This window comes from Manis javanica, chromosome X, assembly GCF_040802235.1.
Source record: "Manis javanica isolate MJ-LG chromosome X, MJ_LKY, whole genome shotgun sequence".
In the NCBI taxonomy this organism is placed as follows: domain Eukaryota; kingdom Metazoa; phylum Chordata; class Mammalia; order Pholidota; family Manidae; genus Manis; species Manis javanica.
The window spans coordinates 101,318,446-101,342,554 of record NC_133174.1 but is presented as its reverse complement, the minus strand read 5'-3'; positions in this window follow the sequence as shown (position 1 = coordinate 101,342,554).

Genomic DNA, 24,109 nt, shown 5'->3' with positions numbered 1-24,109 from the left:
GGGAAAGGCCAAATGGAAGCCACCAAAGCTGCCTATAAACAGTTTTCGAAAAACAGTAGATCAACACCAATACCACATTCCTGGAGAAATTGCAGAGTTGTGCCACTAACAAGGATTTGAAAAATGCAGAGGTGGTGATTCCTACCACATCCCCATTCAACTCTCCTATTTGGTTTATGCTAAAAGACAGATAGATCTTTGAGAATGACAGATTATTGTAAGTTTAACCAGGCAATGATTCCAATAACACATGCTCTACCAGATACAGTTTCTTTGCTTGAGTAAATCAACACATTCCTGGTGCCTGGTATGCAGTTATTGACTGGCAAATGCCTTTTTCTCCATCCCTATCAATAAGGCCAACCAGAGGCCATTTGCTTCCAGTTGGCAAGGCCAACTTCACTGTCCCACCTCAAGGGTATAGCAACTCTCCAGCCCCATGTCATAACTTAGTTCATAGGGACCTTACCAACTTTTATAAGATACCACACAGGTCCATTTCATTGATGATATGCCACTTGTGCCTAGTAACCAAGAGGTAGTGACTACGCTAGCCTTATTGGTAAGACATTTGCATATCAGTGGGTAGAAAATATTTCTGACAAAGAGTCAGGGGCCTTCTACTTCACTAAAACTTCTAGGGAGCCACTGGTGTGGGGCATGTTAAAATATCCCTTCTAAAGTGAAGGACAAGTTGTTGCATCTGGCCATTCTTACAACCAAGAAAGAGTCACAACACCCTGTGAGACTGGGTTTTAGAAGCAACACATTCCCCATTTGGATAAATTATATCAGCCCACTACTGAATGACCTAAAAAGCTGCTCATTTTGAATGGGGCCCAGAACAAAAGAAGGCTGTACAACAGTCCAGGATGCTGGGCACACTGGTCTGTCACTGGGTCTTATGATCCAGTAGATCTGATGGTACTTGAAGTGTCAGTGACAGATAGAATGCTGTTTGGAGCCTTTGACAGGCTCCTATGCACCATACATTTGTCTGGACCCTACCTCTGCCCTCTACAACCGTAACATAACTCCTCCAGACAATTTCTAACATGTACTGGTCACTTACTATGTTACTGGCATTGAAATTGATGTAATATTTTTAGTTCATTTAATCATCACTGCCACCCTTTGAGGTGAGTTCTAATTCTGCATATATTTTCTACACATGAAGAATTTAAGCATTAGAGAGATTAACTGACCCTGAATCATGCAAGTAATAAGTGGTAGCACCAGATTTTAACTCAGGGATGTATAATGCATAGTGTGGGCTCATAACTACTATGCTATATTGTCTCATTCAGTGAAGGCTCAAGATTACAGTGACCAGTTTCAGAGTACCCCAATTTTCCCAGGACTATTCTAGTTTTAGCACTTAAAGTCCCACATTCTAGGAAACTCCTCAGTCTTGAACAAATCCAGATAATAGTCACTCTATTTCACCCGGAAATAATTTGCTAGTCACAAATAGTGTGGTTATTGCCTTCCAAGAAATGACTAGTGACAATAAATTAGAATTCACTTGGTCCATGACACCTGAGACCAATCCCACTACCTTGCAGTAAAACCATCCACTGAGGTTTATCTAAAAGTTGGCATAATCATCAGATCCTGGTAGGACTCGTTATTGTACTTCACCAATATCTTTGAGAAAAACTCTGCCACCATAAGAGAAGATACAGGACTAAGTATCTCTATCACCGTGTTATTCTTGAAGATAATCTCAAAACAGGATGCTCCTAAATTCTCTTGACACCCTACTAATTGGAACCCAATAACTAGATTTGACTTTGTCAAATGACTTCAGAAATTGAGGTGTCATAAAAAAGGAATTGGAAGTCTCCTGGCCTGTTTGATCAGTGTAGGCAATCAATCAGACTGATGCATTCAAATGGGTTTTAAGAGGCCAAAGTCATTTTCTTTGCTTGTGTTCACATTAAACACAATCTCAGCAGGCTAATTGCAAATCTTCCCTTAGTGTTGATTAGGCCCAAGTCTACTGGCCTTTCTGATAACTCTTTCAGATCCTCAGCCCCTAAATCCCCAAGGAGAGTATTTGGGTTTGGGGAATAGAAGCAAAAGTACTACTTGAAAAGTTCAAAAAATACTCAACCAAATTGTCATAAGCCATGTTAAGAGGGTATTTTGTGTGAATTAGATAAGCCATGTTTTTCTCCAGGTACACAATAAATTGTTCCCAGTAGTCTGACTGCACGTCTTTGCTTTCCAGCATATATAACTTATTACTAAAAAACTACTAGGGAAAATTAAACCCCAGCATTTTTTAAGCCCTCTCAAGATGAAAAGTCTTACATAAGGATGCTATAGAACTATGATCTTAAAACAAACACTAGCTATTTCTTAAAAATCTCAAAGTCACTTGTAATTTTGCCTGTAGTTCCTCCTGACTAAAAGCTTGAATTCCAAGCATAATCATAAAGCTTACCTTGACACCCAACTATTAAGGATTTTATCTGATTCTCTTGGTTTCTGTTAATTCACTTTGGTTGCTCCGAGTTTCAGTGGCCTCAACAACACAGCATAATTCAACTTGCTCAGGTCTCTATCTTTGGTTGCATTTGGCTGTCTAGAAAATTAGTTCTTTTCCAAAACTAAGGTCTAAAGGTGTTTTTCTTTTCAACTATCATAAAACCAGAATGTGGTGGGTTTTCTAAAAAAGCTATATAAATAATTGAACTTACTTCAAATGGACAGAGTTTACAAAGAAGCAAAGATAGGCTTCTATTTTTATTTTCTTATAAACATTGATCCTACCTATTAGAGAGAAGTTTTACTAAATCAGTATTTAATATGAAATTATAAGCTGTTGCCCAAGTTATCACCTGGGGAAAATCTTGCCCATTTCCTCCCACAGCACAGACCCTTCAAACTTGTTCCTGCCCGCTCCCCAACTTGATCCACAGAGACACCACAACTATTTTTCTTTCTTCGGCAGTCCTTTCTCAGTTTCTCTGCTGGGTCCTAAACAAAGATTTTTGTTATCTAGACTATATAACAAATTATTCGAAAGAGAAGAGGGGAGAAAAACTGAGCCTAAGATGCTATCAGTGTTACAGTTATAAGTACTGGTGGGTCATGGGTATGAATGGAGGAACAGGAATTGGGACTACCGAGGTGGGAGGCAGGGCTGGGAGCTAATGTGAATAATGAATGGGTGTCATGAGTCATGTGTGCAAACACATACCACAGGTCAGTGTATCGAAGCTGTCTCAGTTCATTTGAGCCACTATAACAAAATATCAGACAGAGATTGAGTAGCTTATAAACAATAGAAATTTCTTACAGTTCTGGAGGCTGGAAATACAAGACCATTCTGCTGGACTGTCTGTTCAGGTGACATAGTGACACTTCATCTTAAACCTTATCACCAAATACTGAAGAACTGCAAGGAAATGCCACATCCACGATGTCATTTACATACATTAATTCATAAAAGACTATTAATACATAAGAGAAAGATGCATATGATTTAACAATGATAAAACATAAAACAGTTAAGAGACTTTGTAACCATAATGAAATAAACCAGAGTACCAGAAAAAAGGACAAAGGGAAACAAAAAATAAGAAGTGTATTCAGTTATGTAACTAAACTTGGAACATTGATTCATGGGTTATTTGAAGCTATTTTTTAAACACAGCTAAACTTTACCTATAACTCTTGATTGACTTTGACTTTCTCTTCTGTTCTTATTTTTCTGTGAGCTGTAGGTCTGAATTTCAGAACAATAATCACCACTTAATGGAATAAGTCAAAAATAGGCTCAATCCAAACACTTGCTTTTGTGTCTCTTCCAGCAAAAACAGGTCTTCCTTTGACTTATGCTCTAGAGCAGGTCTGTGCAGTGAGTCTTAGGCTGGAACACGACAGCCCTTTTACTTTCTATCAGAAGTAAATCTCTCTGAACTGTCTCTTTCTCCCTGCATTTATAAACAAGATGTACAGGGAGGGATGGAGTGAGCCCATGAGCCCCTGCTTCAACAGTTTAGTTGCCCTAAACTCCTCAAAGTGAAACTAAAGAATAGTTTTACATTAAATTGAATTTCTAAAAGGCCAAACCAGAACTGCATTACCCAATAAGTAGCCAGAACAGATCCACCAACACAGGTGCCCCAAAAATTAGAATAAAAAAGCTTTTGGAAAAATATTGATATGGAATTTTTTAAAGAAAAACCAAACCAAATGGGGGAAAAAATAAAACTTGTTGAACTTTGTTATCTTATAGTTTAGTGATACTTTTTTAGTTTGAATTATGTTTGGGGATGAGTACTATAATATTTCTGGCATTCCACTTAAAACCTATAAAGGTCTTTATCTGACCTCTGCACAGATTTATTTTTTTAAATTGAAGGATCATTATACAATATAAGATATACAATCTTATATTGGTTTCAAATGTATAGCACAGTGGTTCAATAGTAACCCATGCTTTTAAATCCTCATCCCCTCTAGGGCAGTTACTATCTGTCAGCATAGGAAGATGTTACAGAATCACTGGCTATATTTTCCATGCTATACTGTCATCCCCAGAACCAACTTGTGATTGAGAATTATTGTGCCCTTTTATCCCCTTCACCTTCCCTACTACCCACCTCAATCCCTCCCCCTTGGTAACTACAAGCATATTTATTTTTTAATATAAAGCTAATTTGTGTCATAGAATATTAAATCAATGTATTCTTAAAAAGAAATCACTTCATATGATTAAATATTGTAACAAGCTCATATACTTTTCAAAACAGGATTTCCCAGCCTCTCTTGCCTTTAAGTGTGGTCAAATGACGGAGTTCCAGCCAATGAAATGTGAACAGAAATAATGTGTCTGACTTCTTGGCCTAACCCATAAAAACCTCCTATACACAATCTTCCATTCTTTCCCCATCCTTTAACTGAGTGGAAAAAAATGCCAAGAACCCAGAGAAGAAAGAGCCATGAAATGGAAGGATCCTTTGCCCTTGTATGATGGCATAAGTGGACAGCTGCCCAACCAGGAACACCCCCAGCAGACTATAAGGTGAATGAGAACCATTTAATATGTTATATGCCTCTGAGAATTGACGGTTAATCTGGTAAAGCAGCAGTACGTTAAATAATACTAAGGCCCCTGGCAATCTGTCCCTGATCTGCTCCTAACCTTACTACAGCATATCAATATGAATAATATCTTTATTATTCTCTGACATACTACACTTATTCCCACTTCCTAAACTTTACACAAATTCCTTCTTTGAATTTGCTCTCATTCTTCTCCAACTCCACAAATTATACTCATCTTTAATGACCAAACTTAAATCGTAATTTTTTCATGAAGTCACCTGAACCATTCCACACCACTGTGATTTCCTTTTGCTAATCTCTTTAAGCACTTAACCATTCATTTGAGCACTTACTGCCAACATTATTCCAAGCATTTCATATGTATAATCTCTTTTAATTCTAACATTCCTATGAGGTAGGTACTGTAATTAGCCACATTTTAAGACTGAATCTTGAAGAGGTTAACCTGCCCAAGGTCACAGAGTTAGTAGGTGAAAAATGGTACTCCTGTCAAGTAATAAAAAAATAATAGCAACAACTAACCTTAAGTATGCTTGGATTATGCATCAAGGACATTATTACATGAAATGGAAGTAACATTGCTATTATTCCACACTCATTTTACAGATGAGAAAACTGAGGCTCAATGACATTGTGACATCTTGAGTAAGTGATACACTTTGGTTCAAGGCAATGTCTGACTCTGGACCCCATATTATTCACCATTATATTAAACTAATAGATGGAGGAAGTAAAAGCAAGGATGCTAGAGGTGGAAGTGATGGCCAATAAGGAAGGACAAAAGTGAACACAAGAAGTCATTTCTAAGAGAGACATCAATAAGAAAGCAGACTAGGAAACTATGAGTCCACATTCCCCCACAGAAATGTTTGAAAAATAACTAGAGGCTGGCTAAAATAATGTGATAGGAGATCTGAAAAATAGTCAATGGTTTACAGCAACCAATTAAGAAAAAGACACAATCAAAAGAGTAGGAAATTTCATGGCATTTTTATTTGCCCTTGCCCCACTACACCCCCAGTGTGGCATGGCACAGTCTAAAGAAAAAGATAGCCCAGTTCCTAATTCCCTCCCTCCAACTAGAGGAAACAGAACAGACATTATTTGCAACATTCTGACCTATATGAGAGATGTTTGAGGGATGGCTCTCTGTTTTACCTCACTCAAATCTCAAACTATGAAAAGCCATGGAAAATTCATAGTATATATGGCTTCTGAAATCTGAAGGACTACAGATCTGCCAATGCCTGGGGCATAGGATACGGTTGGAAGAATACAATAAGACCTCTAAGGCCACAAGAAGACACTGGGGAGAGACATTTTGATAAATTAATATATTAAAAGCAGCCATGTATTTGGAGGAATTATAAAAAGCACACACATGGAGCCAGGCAAAATGCATGCCCACAAAAGACCAGAGAAGACTTAAGTGTTCACCCTGCGTTAATCCCAAAATTCACAACCTGCCCTGCTAATTAATGAAGGTCCACCTTAGTACAGAACAAGTTTACAAAGACTGGAAGAGGTGACTGTTTATTCAAATGTTCAATTTTCAACAGAAAAATAATAAGTCTTATAAAGAAACAGGAAAACATGCCCAAGTCAAAGGAAGAAAATAAAATGGCAGAAACCATCCCTGAAGAAACACAGGCATTGGATGTACCAGACAAAGATTTTAAAACAACTGTCTTAAATGTGCCCAAACTGTTAAAGAAAAACACAGAAAGACATAAAGGAAATCATCAAAATAATGTATGAACAAAATAAGAATAAAAAAGAGATAGAAATTATTTAAAAATCTGAGCTGAAAGATACAATAACTGAATTGAAAAAGGGATTCAACAGCAAATTGAAATAGGAAGAAGAAAGAATCAGTGAACTTGAATGAATATTTAAAATTATCAAGTCTGAAGAGAAAAAAGAAAAAAGAATAAAGTAAAGCAAACAGAGCCTAAGGCTCTTATACGTCGTGATCAAGGGGACCAATGTATGTATCTTGGGAGTCCAAGAAGAAGACAGAGAGAAAGGGGCATAAGATTAGTTGAAAAAATCATAGCCAAAAACTTCCCAAATTTGAGCAAACACATGGATATACAGATACAAGAAGGTCAATGAACTCCAATAGGTTAAATCCCAAAAGACCCACACCAAGACACATTACAATCAAGTTGTCAAAAGACAGACAGAGAGAATCTTGAAAGCAGCAAGAGAAAAGTGACTTGTGTACAAGAGATTCTCAATAAAGATTATCAGTGGATTTCTGAGCAGAATCTTTGGAGGCAGAGGACAATGGCATGGTATATTTAAAGTGCTGAAGGTAAAAGCTGTCAACTGAGAATTCTATACCCATCAAAACTGCTCTTCAAGAATGAAGGAGAAAGTATGACATTCCTAGAAAAACAGAAGTTGAGGGAGTTCATTGTCACTAGACTTGTCCTACAAGAAATGCTGAAGAGAGTCCTTCAAATTGAAATGAAAGAACACTAAGCAATAATTCAAAATCATAATAAAATATAAAGGTCTTTGATAAAGATAAATATGTGGACAAATAAAAAAACTAGGATTTTTGTAATGGTTTGTAACTCCATTTTTTATTTTCCATGGGGTTTAAAAAACAAATGTATTAAAAATAATAAACCTACATTAATGGATATACACTATATTAAGATGTAATTTTTGACTTCAGTAAGATAAAATGGAGAGGGCTAGAGCTGTAATGGAGTACAGTTTTTGTATGTGAATGAAGTTAAGTTGGTAGAAATTTAAAATAAATTCTTGTAACTTTAGGGTATTTTATGTAATCCCTGTGGTAACCACAAAGAATGTATCTATAGAACGTAAATGAAAGGACATGAGATGGGAATCAAGATGTGCCATTACAATAAAACAAAGAGCAAGCACAAAAGAAGGCAGTAATGGAAGAATAAGGGAAAAGGGGTATAAGACATATAGGAAACAAATAACAAAATGGCAAAATTAAGTTCTTCACTATCAGTAATTTTTTTAATTGTTAGAATGGTAAAAATTCATGTTATATATATTTTACCACAACAAAAAAATCAGGAAAAAATGTCCTCCAGAGCTGAAGTAGAACAGTACAGGAGTGATAGAAATCAGTTTATAAAATAGCACAACAGGTGAATGTATGACAAAATCAGATTGGTGTAAGTCATTAAAGACTGGGGGAGGAATTTGTATTTTTCCTGTAAGTAAATAGGAATCAACTAGAAGTTCTTAAGCAAGTGAATGACCTGATAGAATCAGTATTTCAGGAAAATTTTCCTGAATGAGTTGGAACATAGAGTTCATGTAGTAGGGACCTAGTGAGGAGTGCTATCAAGTTGGCAGTTGAAGTCATCAGAGCAAATGAACTCCTCAGTAAGCAACGGAAGAGGGAGAAAGATTTGAACTGAGTTATCTTCTGTTTCTGAAAGAAACCAAGCCTTCTCCTACTTCAGGGCCATTATACTTGCTGTTACCTCAGCCTAAAGTTCTCTTCCTCTTTCCCCAAATATCAACATGGTTCACTTCATCATTTCACTCAGGTGTCTGCACAAATTTCACCTTATAAATGAAGACTTCCCTGAGTACCCCACGTATTATATCATTCATCTTACATCCAAAACTCTCGATCGTCACTAGCTATTTTCAAAAAATGCCACAGAATAAAGATTGTTCGCCGTGAGTGAGCCCTGAGTCATATCAAATAAAGACAAGTCCTTCAAGTGGGGATCTCCGGGAAGCTGTCAGGCAAATCAAATAATGACAATTACAATTCTCTAAAAATAGGGCTTTATGAGGGAGCTCAAGATTTATTTTGCCTCCTCAGTGGCTGCCAAGCTACTGGTTCTCACAACTACCATAGTTGTGAAACTGTTGGTTTTCAAGGTTGCCACTGAGCTGAGGAGAGGGATATGGGAGAAGAGCAAGATAAAAATACCAGAAAGTTCACTGCTCTTGAAAGTCCGCTATTTTTCTTGAATAAATAGTTCTTGGACTGTTGAAAGACTTCAGTTAATTTCCGGAGTTCTAAAAAGCTCATTGTGACCATTTTTCCTGTGTTCTTGTAACTTATGGAGGAGCAGAGTTTTGGAAGTCCTTACTCTGCCAATCCAGAAGTGTTCTCTTATAGCTCTGTTTAATCCTAAACTGTTTGTTATTCTAAGAGGGTCCAAGTACCACCAAATCCATTATAAATATATACCGTTCACAGCCACATATATCACACAGTTTTCACTCCATTCTATCAATAACCAAATGGACTGGGATAAAAAAGGGAGATATTTGCAAAGTCAGCTGCCTTCCTCCCTGTGAATACCATGAACATCCCATGCAGGTTGCGTAACCATCCAAACCATGGAAACCACTACTGGGTCATGTGCCTCAGGGTTTAAAGATTGGCTTAATGAAAACAGTGGACTAAAAAGAATCATGAGGTGCTACTAGTAAAAGACATTTAATATACTAAAATTCTTCTCTGTTTCTTTCATGTTTATTTTTCATAGCTGCTATGTTTGACATGACTTTGTAGAACACAACTTCAAGCAATATAAACACATAACTACTCTTCCCACTGCAGTATAATTGTTTCCAAAGCCTGATTAATTTAATGAGATTTTTTCTGCTGGCTTGAGTAGAATGCTTATTTTAATTCACTTTGGGAAACACTGTTAGGTAGCACTTGAGCCTTCAGAGGCAGAAAAAAATGAATCTCTCAGGCTTTCTTCTAAGATCCATACAGGCAATTTGTCAGGAGAAAGACCCTCTTTAACAATGCCAATCTGCAGTGGAGAAAGGAGGATTATAAAGGGACATGAAGCTGCTCATGCTCTGTCTGTGTTCCCATGAGTTACAGCCAGCCAGTTAGGAGGAAGATGGCATGAATGGGGTAAGAAACATTCTTTGAGCTCTTACAAAATATTTTCCCTTACGGTTTTGAATGCCTACCAATGCTGAAATCTGTGCAAATTATTCAAAGTCCATCAGTTACTTTTCCACAAGTTCCACAAGAACCTCAAGGACTGGAAGAGACCTTACAGGTCACATCACGCAGTTCAGTTTACTATCTAATACTTGAAATTCTCCTATAACACATCTGCCTACTTTTTTTTAACCTCTGTTGCTCACTTCCAGTGATGGGGAAGATCACTATCTCCTGAGACAATTTCTCCCCCACCATCGAGTGGTACTGAACATTAATAAATTCTTCCTTTTATATTAGTTGAATCCAGTTTCCATGGAATTCCCCCACACACACACAACACACACACATACACATAGGCATAGTGTGTATCCTTTAGAGAAAAAAAGAAGGTATCTGAGACCCCTTCCCATAGACAGCAGTTAACTTCACCCAGGTCCTCTTCTCCAAACAAAACATTCCTCATTCTTTTACCACACCTCTCAGACCCAACCTGTTTCACTGTATTGTATGTTCCAATGTGTTGGTAAACATTTAACAACCAGATCTCTGGGGAAGGGAGAATAGAATGGGGATGGTGACTGATCTATAGCATTTGCCAGTTTCTCTGGTGTAAATACTCCCATCATAGCCAATTTCAAGCTATTGTTACATTGTTATTGAATATTTTAAAAAAGCATATAATCACTGTTAGTGAAATGGTATAAGTCACCTCCCGCACACCTTCTTCCCTGCTCAGGCCTTTGGAGCCAATTGTACAGAAAACGTTTCATCTGCCTTGGACCAAATCTTAACCCAGGGAACATGGGATCATGGCAGCCATACATATATGTCCCACCTTCACAAAAGCACGCTTTCTGAATTCTCCATCCTTTGCTCTCCATTAATGTATGAAAATCCATCAGCCCCTTGCCAGTTCACAAAAAGGCAATTGGAGAGCTACAATGTCTTCATCATTAGATTAGCAATGAAATGGCATGTTCTCTAGTGGCCAGAAAGATTTAATGTGGCTCTCTGGACTCACATTACCTGTATGTCATGGCCAGCCTGCCACAGTAAGTTCTACCTGAGTCTGTAGGGAGAATTAGGTTTAGAACATATATAATTCATTTCTGCTAATGACACAGTTTTTTCAGTATATATTCTATTCTTTCGTCCTCATTCCTTAGAAAGCAACTCTCAGCTTTGCATTATCTAGGCTAAGAACTCCAAAATCTAGCTTGCTGGTGCCAGTAACAAAAACATGGCTCACACTGCCGTCTGGTAACAAGTCTATTTGGTTGGGCATACAACTGACTTGACTCTCACTTGGAAGTTTTAATAGGGTCACCTTTCAAGATTCACTTGGCAACACGTGTCCATCTTCCAATGGCCTTTAGGTGCCTTCGTGAAAATAAATCAAATGGCATTTCAGAAATAAATACACATCAAGGCATTCAGAGAATAGACTTGCCAAAACAGGCTAGAGGAGAACCTCTGCCCATGCTTTACCTTTCATTCCAGCTGCTTGGGAGGTTGTGTTAAGCTCTTCTTAACTGGCTTCAGGGCCCAGGGATTCTTGAAATTGAATCTCTTTTGACTATTCCTCATCCTGCTAAAAGAAAAACTGGTAGAAATAGGTAAGAAGAGATTTTTCTTAGCCAAGAAAGATTTTCACAGTTAATATATAGTGCTACACAAACTTTATTTAGACCAGTAGTTGTCAGTCTTCCTCTACATTGGAAATATCTGCAGTGCTTTAAAAAATATTAATGCCCAAATCTCACCCCCAGGGTTTCTGATTGGTCTGGGGTATGACCTGAGCATTAGGATTTTGAAAGCTCTACAAGTGATTGTATTGTGCAATCAAGATCGAGAACTACTAATTTAGACAATCCCTTAGTGTATTAATTTTCAAATTCTGCTATAACAAATTACCACCAACTTTGTGATTTAAAATAACACAAATTTATTATCTTATAGTTCTGGAAGTCAGAAGTCCAAAATGGGTCTCACTAGGCAAAAATCAAGGGATAGGCAGAACTACATTCCTTCTAGAGGCTCTATGGGTAATCTGCTTCCTTGCCTTTTCCAGCTTTTCAAGGTTGCCTGTGTTCTTTGGCTTATCCACCCGCCCCCCGCCCCCCCCCACACACATCTTCAAGGCCATCAACATTGGGCCAATTCCTTTCCAATCTACATCACTCTGATCCTCCCTCTTCTGCCTCCCTCCTCTTCTCAAAGATACCCTAGTCATTACATTGGCATGCCTGGATAATCCCTAATAATCTCCTTATCTCAAGGTCAGCTAATTAGCAACCATAATTCCATCTGCATTCTTAATTCTTCTTTTCCATGTAGCCTGATGTACTCACAGTTTTCAGGGAGTAGGACGTAGACACCTTTGAGGAGGCATTTATGTGCCTACCAGAATTGGTCTCTCTTGGACCATCTATAATAATTCTGCATGGAACGAGGAGGAGCTGGGTGGAAGAAGAATAATACATACCAAAAGGAATATACCCTAGCCAATTTTCTTTATCTTTGGAGCATCTGAAGAGAGAAATAGTCATACATTCATGCTTAGGTGCTCGTATAGCTGTATGTACACATGTGTATTCATATAATGAATAAATATTTGGGACAGAACCTGATATATGCTAGTCACTCAGTGAATGTACAATGAATGAATGAATGGCTGATGACGTTTCCAAGCATATATTTCCTCAAGTTTCCCACAATTCTCTGTCTTGGATTATCAGTGCCCCAAGTAAAAAAGACCATCACTGTCCTATCAAGCTCAAATCTTCCCTGTGACATAGATTGTGTAAAGAGAGAAATTTAGATGCTGGGGTATCTAGAATAGAGATAGAATCCTCAGTGGCAAGACCGAGTAAGAGCAATAGCTGCAGCAAGGATAGTGGCTAATGCCTCCTGTGCCTCACTCAGCAGAGGACAACTGCATTCAGGAATGTATGGTCCCCTCCTGGTGTCAAAAAATAGTATTGGATGTTTTGTAATGTCTTGAAGGTGTAATAGATCCATAGGCCCAATGCTATACAACAAAAGTCCTGAAAATTAGTAGCATGAAGCAGTTATTTCTGCAGATTAAGCCACCCCCATTTGGCTTCATTCAAGAACTGCAGCCCTAAGTCCTTGAATTCCATTCTACCTGGGTCCATTTTCATCTCACATCTCTCCTTCTAGCCTAGAGAATCTGGCTTTCCCACATGCTTCATATATTTATGCTCTTCCAATTACAAGAATATGGACATTTTAATTGGGGTCTAGAGGCCTTGATGCTAATTCAAATGCCAGAGAATGACCTCTGCTCCTGCTCAGGATTCCCAATTACATGCTCATTTCAGGAGTTGGGGTTGAGATAATGTCTACAAAAGCTTACTAGAGTGCTAAAGGTAACAATGGCAGACACCAAACACTTTCTGACTGTACTTCTTTGTGCATGCCTATGGGACAAGCTCCAAAACTCTCAGAGAAAAACTTTGTAGGAATTAGGGACCAGAGTCAGCAAAACATGAGTTATTCCTTTGTGACAATGATGACTCACTTTGCCATTTTGAGATCTAACTCTGAGGCTTCCTTAACAGGCATTTGTGGGGTGCCATCATATCTGTTGGTCACTGTCCCTTTGGCCAGACACTGCTTCTGCTTCTTCTGGGACTGTCACCTGGTGTCCTCAAGGCATCAGAGCTGCATGGAATTGTATGGAAGTGGAGGGAATGGGTTTCCTATTTTATTTACATTTTGTTAAAGGGGTGCTAAGTTAGGGAAACAGCCAAGCGAGAGATATCACAGTGTCCACCAAGTCATTTCTCCTGTCCCATGCTAAAGCTATGTAATTGGACCAACCCTACAGGCCTAGCTCTCTCTTCATCTGGGATGAATTTGTCTTAGGAAATTTCTCAGTCTCTCATGCAAGGAGACTTACATGAAAGATACATCTGAATTCTAGACATGGGCACTATTTGTTTATTTATTTTTACTACATCTCAACTGTATTTATATGCTTATTTTTATATCATAGGTTTAATTTAAACTCAGAATGGGAGCTCTTACTACATAAGGTTGATCTTGAGGCTCTTCCCAAGTATTAGTCAAGAGGTAAACAGTCTTCTCTCCAGAGGGAAAATAAAGGCTTGAGTCAAGGCAATAATGGGAATTGAGGTCTTGGCCTTGCTGACTTGGCTGCCCACCTTAGGTAACATCTACTACACCTTTGTCTTCAGCCATGACTGGGAGTTTCTCATGGATCCAAGACCACATATCTCAGTTATTTTAAGGCAGCCAGGGGATTTCCTAATCAGAGATTCTGGGAAAGAAGTACTTGAATTGGGGTGAGTAAAATAAGGAAAGAAGAATTATATCAGAGAACATGGATACATGGAAAATATAAATACTTCTTTTGGCTCCACCTACAGTTGGATCTAGAGTCCCAAAGCTTTTCTGAGGAGAGAAGTTAATGGCAGGTCAAATAGCTGGTCTTGGAGTTTAAAACAGCCAGTTAATAATTTTGTAATAATTTGTTTTTGCATTGAATTGTTTCTTTTAAAATATCTTGCTGCTTGAATAAATTAAACTACCATTTGTGCCTTTTATCCTCAACCTGTTGGAGTATATGTGAGAACAAAAGGTATATTAATTTCCTAAAATATAGGAAAAATTAGTGGATTCAGATTAGTGGACTGTAATATGGAAATATCAGGAAAAGATCAGTCAGAAGGCGAGGATCATAACTATTAAAATGAACTGTGAACATAATTATCATCATTTCAGAATTCCTGAATATGAGCCACATGAACAGAAGGAAGTCTGAAGCAGGGGCATTGCTAGGACACAGCTTTCCTGGAACTTCTGCTTTGCAATGCCTGATTGGAGGTCATGAGATAGATCAGCTGAGTCTTCAGGTTTTTTTTAAAGAAAAACATAATTTCCTTATAAAAGGGCAGAAGGTATAGTAATTTAGGGGGCAGATTGTAAATTTGGACAGACCTGGCTTCAAATCCCTTTCAGCCACTTTGTAGCTGTGTACCTTGCAACGTTTCTGAGCTTGTGGCATACAGAATAGTGGCCCACCAAAATTGTATTCTCCCTTTCTTGGAGCACAGTTGTTACAAAGAAGTAGCCACCCGGTCAGGAACTATATTCTTCTGTCCCCCTTCCATCTAGATGAGGCCATGTGACCAGTTTTCACTAGTGGAATTGAATCTGAGGTCCTGGAGTAGAGCCAAAGCACAGTATGGAAGGAGCCAGGGTTCCTGAAATACCTCGCAGATGAAAGCTACCCATTAACTAAGAACACCCATACTGGGCTGTTACATGATTGAGAAATACAATTCTGTTGTGTTAAGCCACTGAAATTTTCAGGTTCATTCACTGCTGTGGTTAGAGTCTCCCCATACAGATTATGACTCCTCACCTTTCAGTTGAGACTACTTGTGCGTGCATGCCAGAGATTTATTATCTAACAGGTCATCAGAGAGACCTGTGTTCATAGACTGGTAGAAACAGGAGGAGAATGTAGAGGAGTTTGGCATGATGGCAAGAGCTAGTAGACAGGCAGTTGTTAGAAAGAATTGATTGTAAAATAAATTGGATGTGCTTTTAGGAAAAAGACCAGATCAGCAAGCAGATTAACAGACCGATTTCTGCATCCAAATCTAAACTCTAACACTGTGCCAGCTGTGACCTTGGACCATCCTTTCACTTCTTTGTACCTCAGTTTTACCAAAATTATTATGATGATGATGATTTACATGTATTGAAACGGAGATGCCAAGAAGACAGTATGTTCAACACAAAGATAAGACTCTGAGTCAAATGGTCTAATCACATGCAGAATTTGCTACTGGGCAGTTTTGTCATCAAAACTAAGTCATTTGGCATCTCTGGGCCTCAGTTTCCACATCTCCAAATTGGGACTAGGACCTACCCCATCTACAGGGCTGTTAGTGATTTTCAAGAGCAACAATTTTTGTAAGAAAGAGTTCTTTAAGTCATAAAGTGTTATTTTAAAGGTTGAACCACCCAGGAGTCAGACTGTTTTTAATGTACATACAAACACAACACCTGAGTGCCCTCATATGCAGATGAGCATGGTACAGCAGAACAGTCAGCCCTGGAGACTATCGATTAGCCCAACAATGTTTGCTATTGCAGTAAACACTTCCAGGACATCTCTTGGGGATATAATAAAGGTAGTGTCATTACTTCACACTCATATTTCTTTTTTTTTTTAACCAAACTTAGTATGAGCCAGTTTGAGCATACATCTCACTCATGAGACTTGACTCTAAATGGTTTGTGACCATTTCCAAAATCAAATCTACCTTCAAAGAAAGAAGAGTAGAGTCGCCACTGCTGAAGATACCCAACAAGCATGTCCTGCAACTAAGGCAGTTTGAAAGGCAGTGTTGCCCGGCTGTTTTTAGCAGTTTAGTCCAATGTCTAAAATTATCCTTTGCATATTAAAGGACTCTCATATTAGTTCTTCCCAAGGATCACCAATGACCCCTGTAACTGAGTTCATACTAGTCCCAGTTTAGAGATGTACACATTGACTTCCAGAGAAGCTAAGTGACTAAGGCCTGGCCAGATATATAATGAGTGGCAGAACATGAATGTAATTGAAACCATATTGCTTGGAAAGAGTATACGTCTTCCCAAATGCTACCTTGAGGGAAGAAACAGTTTGTTGGTTTTATATTATGCCTATTTAGAAGTAACATGTTAGTGACTGCCTGGCACCAGCTGAGATGGCAGTGACTGAACTAAGAGAATGATGTGCTGTGAATGGAGGTAGAGTCAATAGAACTTGCTAGGCAATTAGCTATGTGAGCTTGAGGGTTAAAAAAGAAGGGCATTTAGGATGATCCCAGATTGGAGGCTATCTAACTGCTTCATCGATCCCCCTCCATGCTTCTGGGATTGGTCTCTTTGGCTAACGCAACTTCAGGTCTCAGTTGGAGATGCTATGCTCTCACGTGACCCTCTGCCTCAGGACACATAGGAATGCTTTACGGATGAGCATTTGGCCCAACTTTGCCAATAAGGCCCTTTCTTTCATTTTTTGTGCTTGCCTCTAAGAGAACTCAGTCACTCCCCTAGTAGCTCTGAGTTATAAGGCTGTGGAGAAGTACTGTCGAATAGAAATATAATGTGAGCTAAGTATGTAATTGTGAATGTTCTAATTGCCTTAAGAAAGGAAATAGGTGGAATTAATTTTAATAATACATTGTATTTAACACACTACATCCAGTATGTTATTTGAATTTGCAATCAATGCTTTTTTAATTAATAAGATATTTTACATTCTCTTTCTTTTTTATACTCAGTCTTCTAATCAGTGTGTGTTTTACACTTAACAGTCAGCACATCTCAATTCAGACCAGCCACAAGTGCTTAATAGGCACATGTAACAGGTGGCTGCAATTGGACAGTGGAGCTCTAAGGGCCAGATTGCCTACCATGTGGAGAATGCCAGGCTATAGAGGGAAGTAAGTCAATGTGCAGAGACATGCCGAGATGAGAAGCAAAGAGAAACACCAAGAATACTGGTGGCATTAAAGTCCCTGATTCTAGGAGTTCTTGAGGATCAGCTCTACCCTCCCACCCAGGATCAACCATAGCCTGGGTGTTTTTTGAGATATCCCAGATCCTTTTCCATAATATCCTACTTTGCTATTTAAAAAATATTATTTACCTTGTTATTATCACTATTAATAATAAATCCATTTGCATGACTTTACCTTAGGATAGCAATTTTTTTATTTATGGACCCATACCATTGTTCTTAACAAACATCGTTAAGTAATTGCTTATTTGCCCTCTTTCTTATGAATTCTAAACGTGACCTAAGAATCCTTCTCAACAATGCTCTCCCAGCAGCCACTACCAAATAATTGGTGCAAACATGAAAGTGGAAATGTATTTGCAACCCCTGCTATATAGTTGCAATGTGTCCATTTTGTTCTATCCTTTGATAAATGATGAGAGAAATGAAGACATCATGAACACATCCCCCATGAGACAACCCCCGATGCTCTGAGAAATAGTGTGTGTGTATATTGAGCTCATGGAGGACTAAAGAACCTGGAATACCTGAAGGAGAAACAACTAGAAAGATATGGTTTGAACAGTTTTTTCAGCCATATGTATTTTTTGCCCCGGACTGGTGGCTTGGGATGCCACTTTGACATGCAGAAATCTAGTCAACCACTGCGAAACGTGGCAAGTAATCAAAAGATTTCATGGAGAACTTCTGGGTGAGTCTTTGTAACAGATCCCTTTCCCACGTTTTCTATTTTCTGGTTGTAATAAATATAAGTCAAGGAAGTGAGAGACTGAAAATAATAAATGACTTACTAAGAAATTTTTCTGTCACTGAATCTGTGAATCAAGCCTCTGGGAGAGATTTCAAATGAATTTGAACATTTCCTTGGTGGTGCCAGTGGCATTTTCAAAGAGGAAAAGATATTTGCACAACTCTATCCAAATGGGACCAAAAGAAAATGCATTCAATTAGAAATTAAAGTGCACAATCTTTCTTTTGCCATCTTAAATTTGTTAACTTGCTGTGGTCATTCACTGAGGGTCATTCATGCAGGGGGCCAGATGCACTCTTCTCTCTCTCTGGTTTCTCTGAGGATTTTCAAAAAGTACCCTCCATTGTAAAAATGCATATACAGGACAGGAAAAGACTACATCTTTGGATTAAAGAATTCCGAGAGGACAACACCTCAACCAGTGTCATCAGAATAATTGCTGATACAATGCTGCCCTCTAGCAATGACTCACTCTGGACTTCCACCCCAGCAGTCCTTTCCCCAGGCCACTTAGACAACTTCCTACACACAGAGCATGTCCAAACAAGAAGGAAGTTATCACTTCTTCTGGTTCCCTAATAAGAATTAAACAAAGATTAAAATACGGCTACTGAGGTCCAGAATGTTCAAGTGACTTGCCCAAGTTCACACAGGTTATCACTGGCACAGCTGGAATTGGAATGCAGATTTTCATCTTGTATTGTTTTCTCTCTCTCTCTCTCCTACTTCCTCCCCCACCCCCCTACTGCCGTCTTCCCCTTCACATCTCCCTCCTTCTCAGGGTAGAGGACACGAAGTCTGGGTGATTGGGTTATGGAGAAACTTCAAGTGGTGTCAGAATAAGAGGGTCTTAGCCCAGTGAATGACCAGAGCAATGAATTATTTGTTTGGGTTATTTTAGTTGGGATTAAAAGAAGAATCCACAAGAAAAAAGGTCATGTTTGTCTGGGAATTTTCTTTTCAGATAGGACTTCTGGGCCTCCATCAAACTCTCAAATACAAGCCCACACTCACCTTTATTCAGAGGCAATCTTTTCACAGAGGGCAGCAGTCAAAAGAAAGTTGTTATGGAACTGGGCAGGACCATGATAATTTGCCTTTCTAACTTCCACCCCAAATCCTGGAAAGGTTTGGGGCAATAGCATATTTAGGGGTAGGCTGGAGAGCAGTAGCTTCTTCCAGAATACTCTCTGAAAGTGAAAGCTCCAACAATACTTACAGTAATACGTTGCAAGATGGTTGAGTTTGTAATAAAAATACATTAGAGGAAAGGACAACATCATTAGCCATCAGGGAAAAGCAATTCAAAACCACAATGAGATACCTACTAGGATGGCTATAATAAAAAACAGGTAATAATAAGTGTTGATGAAGATGTGGAGAACTTTGATCCCTCAAGTACTGCTGGTGGGGATGTAAAATGGTGCAGCCACTTTGGAAAACAGTTTGGAAGTTCCTCAAATAGTTAAACATAGAATTATCACATGCTTCATCAATTTTACCCTTAGGTGTGTATGCAACAGAAATGTTCACCCAAAAACTTGTATAAGAATCTTTATAGCAATAGTATTCATCATAGCCAAAAGGCAGAAACAACCAAATGTTCATCAAATGATGAATGCATAAATCAAATATAGTATATACATACAGTGGAATATTATTCAGTTAGAAAAAAGGAATAAAGTGTGGATACATGCTACAACACAGATGAACCTTGTAAACATACTAAGTGAAAGAAGCCAGTCACAAAAGGCCACATATAAAATGATTCCATTTATATGAAGTGTCCAGAAGAGATAAATCTGCAGGGACAGAAAGCAGATTAGTGGTTGCCAGGGCCTGGAGGAAGAGGCAAGAATGAGGAATGACTGCTTAATGAGGAATGAATGCTTAATGGGTGTACAGGTTTTTTTTGTGGGGGATAAGAATGTTCTAAAGTTAGATTGCAGTGATGGTTGCACAACTAGGTGAATGTACCAAACAACATTGAATTGTATGCTTTATGTGGATGAATTATATGGTATGTGAATTTTATCTCAAAAAAGCTCTGACCAAAAAATAAATATTTTTAAAAGATATTAGAGGATATTGTGGGGAAGCAAGGGTCCATCTGCTTGATACCCATTTATACATTAATGCTTAGACCACTGAAATTCTCAGCAAAGGTTGTCAAAGACTGGCAGCTCTTTTTCTTTTTAAGTCTTGCCAGCTTCCCCAAGCCCAGCCCAGCACCAAGGGCAGAATCTTTTGTATGAATGATGAATTGACTCAGTCTTTGTCAGAAAGTGTCTGTGTCTCATACTGACTCCCGAGTGATAACTGAATACTCTTACAGGATTGAGGTTCACAGTTTTGCTCTCAAGCACTGTGTAAATATTCCATTGTCACCTAGCCTTTATCTTGTCTGACTCCACTTTCACCCTGGAAGGCTCAAGAGTTTGTTGGTCTGCCATTCAGATCCCTCTTCATTTTTGCCCTTGGGGATTTCCCTTTCTTTATTTCAGGCTTGGCTGTGAGCTTTTTCTTCACACTTTACCCTGCATTTGTTTGTGTTTGTAATGGAAGAAGCCACCACAGATTATCTCTATCAAGTTGCTTAAAATGAAAGTGTCTGGTGCTTTTTTAATGGGTGCATTCAACAGAATGTTAGAACTAGGATCAGCATGCCAAGGGGAGGGTGGCATGAGAAGGCAGGGACATGGAGTATCTCAGTGATTGTCTTTCTTCCTTACCTGCTTCTCCCCTTTCCTAAGGGAGAAGTGACAAAGAGGGAAAATAAGTTCTGAGAAAGAAGAGCCACTCTTAGTGGAACCATAAAAACCCCCTTTTGTGACACTTTCAGAGTCCTATGCCCTTTCACAGATGCCTGGGCCCAGGATACATTTTTTTTCTTACTGGGAAGATGCCCAGGGGAGAATTTTAGCTTCCTCCTCAGGTGAGAGCTCAGAACAGAGGCTACTCTACTCTGAGGTTACAGCTAGCCCATGGGCAGAACTTCCTGAGCTCAGTGGCATCCTACAATGATTTCCTTTCCCCTGAATATTGAAAATTTTCCCCAAATACCCCTAGGAGGATTCATATCTGGATCTAAGATGGGGGAAGGGGAAACCAGGACCATTTTTATTCAGGCCTCAGACTTTTCTGCCCATCAAATGTTGGCTGCCCATTGGGTGGCAAATTTGTTCAGAGGAACAGGGTAAGTCTTCACAGTAGCCATGGGGCTCTGAATACTGAAGTCATGTATATATGGTGGAGTGACTGTGTGGTGCTGGTGGAGGTTGGGGTGACCCTAAGGCCAGACTGCAGTTGTTCAAATCCCAGCTCTGTAACTTTTTAGCGCTGTAACCTTGGATCAATTACTTAACCCTCTCTGTGCCACAGATTCTTGGTCTGTAAAATGGGATTAATGAGAACACATGCCTCTGAGGGATGTTTTGAAGATGACATGGGATAAACCAAATGAAGCAATTAGTACAGAGCTTGGGCCCCTGGTAAGCATTCCACAGATGCTAATATTAAACTGTGGCTTTTCCCAGTCTTAGGCCAAATGTTTTCTTTTGGACCATCCCCCACAACTTAAAGAAGGCCCCTGAAGAAGACTGAAAGCTGAATATGTCCCAACTAGGCCTATCCCACCCGCTTCCCAACCTCCTCAGAACCAAGCTTGGGTTTACAGATAATAACAAGATGTTACATTTGTTCTTTTCACATTTATTCTTCCCACCACTTTCACAACCTTTATCCCATGATGCTGTGGACTTAACAGGATGGTGATGATTGTCCCCATTTTGGGAAAGAAGAAACTGAGGCCCTGAGAGGTAAAGTGACCTGTCCAGAATTACCCAGCTGACAAAAGTAGGCAAAGTCAGATCTCCTCCTTCAGTGGTCACTGCAGCCTCCTTCAACCTCTATTCTCCTATAAACCCCTCTACTAGGTCACAGAGGATTGAGCAGCCTGCTTCCCCTGCCCCACATCCGTTCAAAATGCATGGATGAAAAGAGCTTTCAGACAGGTAAGAAGGAAGGAAACATAGATCCATAAGAAAAAAATATCTCTATAGCTCTGACGTAGGGCAAGTTATTTTATCTGTAATATTCTGGTTGGAGAATGAAGTTGAGAGTATCTCAAGGTCTCAAGCCTGTTGGAAGAAATGAGGGGGAAAGGGTCTATCTTGATCTGATTAAACTGGTCCAGTGTAGTGGGATCTCAGCTGAGCCCAAAGTGAGACTCAAAAATGGCTGGAAACTGACAGTGGTCATTCAATGGCAGCACAAGCCTGTACTGACATGGAAGAAGTGGTCTTCAAGAGAAGGTTTTATATACTATTGGTCTCTGAGGGGCAGAGATAGAGACCAGATGGTGAGTGAGAGGATGGCAGAAGGGTAGAGGAACAGGACAGGGTGACATTGGCTCTCTACCTAGGCCACAGGACTGGGTGTGTGGAGAGAGTTCCTGGCATCTCCTTACATGGACGATACTGGGTTTGAAGAGACCTATGGACTTCCAGTGCCTTAGGGGGCAGGGTTCAAAATATGGAAATGGAGCTGAAGGTTGGGTCTAAATAGAGGACTTGATGGCTTTTGCTCTCCAGGTACAGGTGCAGGAGCTGAAAATCTGATCCAGGGCAAGTGGGGCGGGGATGGGAGGGGAGACATTGCTGTAGGAAGAAGCTGAAGCTGCTCTTCTCACACAGGCCTCACTGAGACACAGGGTAGAAGCAATGTTGTGGTGTCCAGGTGACAAAGTGACACAGTATGGCACAGAATGGGGAAGGGACTTACCACCCCAACGTTCCCCACCCCATTAGTGAAACCATTAGTGGTTTGAGGATCACTCAGGTGCCTTGCAGATTTGCAGAATCCACACCCCACCCCGGCAGGGGTCTCCTCAGTCCCACAGATGGAGGCACCCACCAGCAGCTGACGGGGTGCTGAGGGGCTGTCCTCACATGGCAATGTGGGCAGCTGACCTCTACGAGGCAGGGTAGGAATCAGAGAACAAGAGAAGACTGTCTCAGAATACAGGAAACTTCCAAGGTCTTTCACAAATAACTGAGAAAACCTTCAAAGGGTTAAGATCCTGTAATACACAGGTGGGATCAGGGGTCAGTGACATCTGAGCTTTTACTGCTTATGGGACCTTATTCTTACCCATGGGCCAGTGCGGCCTAGAGAAACTTGGAACACTATTTTATAGCAGGCGAAATTGTCTCAAGTACTTGGGCATGTGATAGCCTAGCTCAGTGTAGATGCTGAGTGGCTCTTGAAGCATTTCTAAATATAACCTTTGGGGTGGGCAGAGGAGCAGGAACTGAGCTCTGACAGGGTATGATTGGGCTTCATTTGTTCCATTTATCTCTAGTGATGTTAGCTTGCAGGAGAGGAGAGGCAAAAGCGAAGGAAAGAAGAGTAAGGGGAAAAAAAGAAAAGAATTGCTCTTATTCTCCATTAGTATGGCTAGAAGAAAATCAATTTCACTTTTAAGACATTTTCCTCCCCATACATTTTCCAGACATGAACTGCATTCATTGTATCATCAATTTCTTTTTCAGTAGGAAGTAAAGCTGCCAGTGGTGTCCTGAGCTAAGAGCAACCCTGGCTGAACGCGGAGACCCAAACTCCACTTGGGCCTGGACTGGGCCAGGTGTGAGCCAACAGGGCCAGAGAAGAGGAGAAAGCTGGGTCCCCAGAGGCCTGCTGCCTCCCTGGAATTTGGATTTCCCAACTTACTGCACCTTCTTTTTCCCCCTGAGACAAGAGAACTGGTGATTGATGCATCCACAGG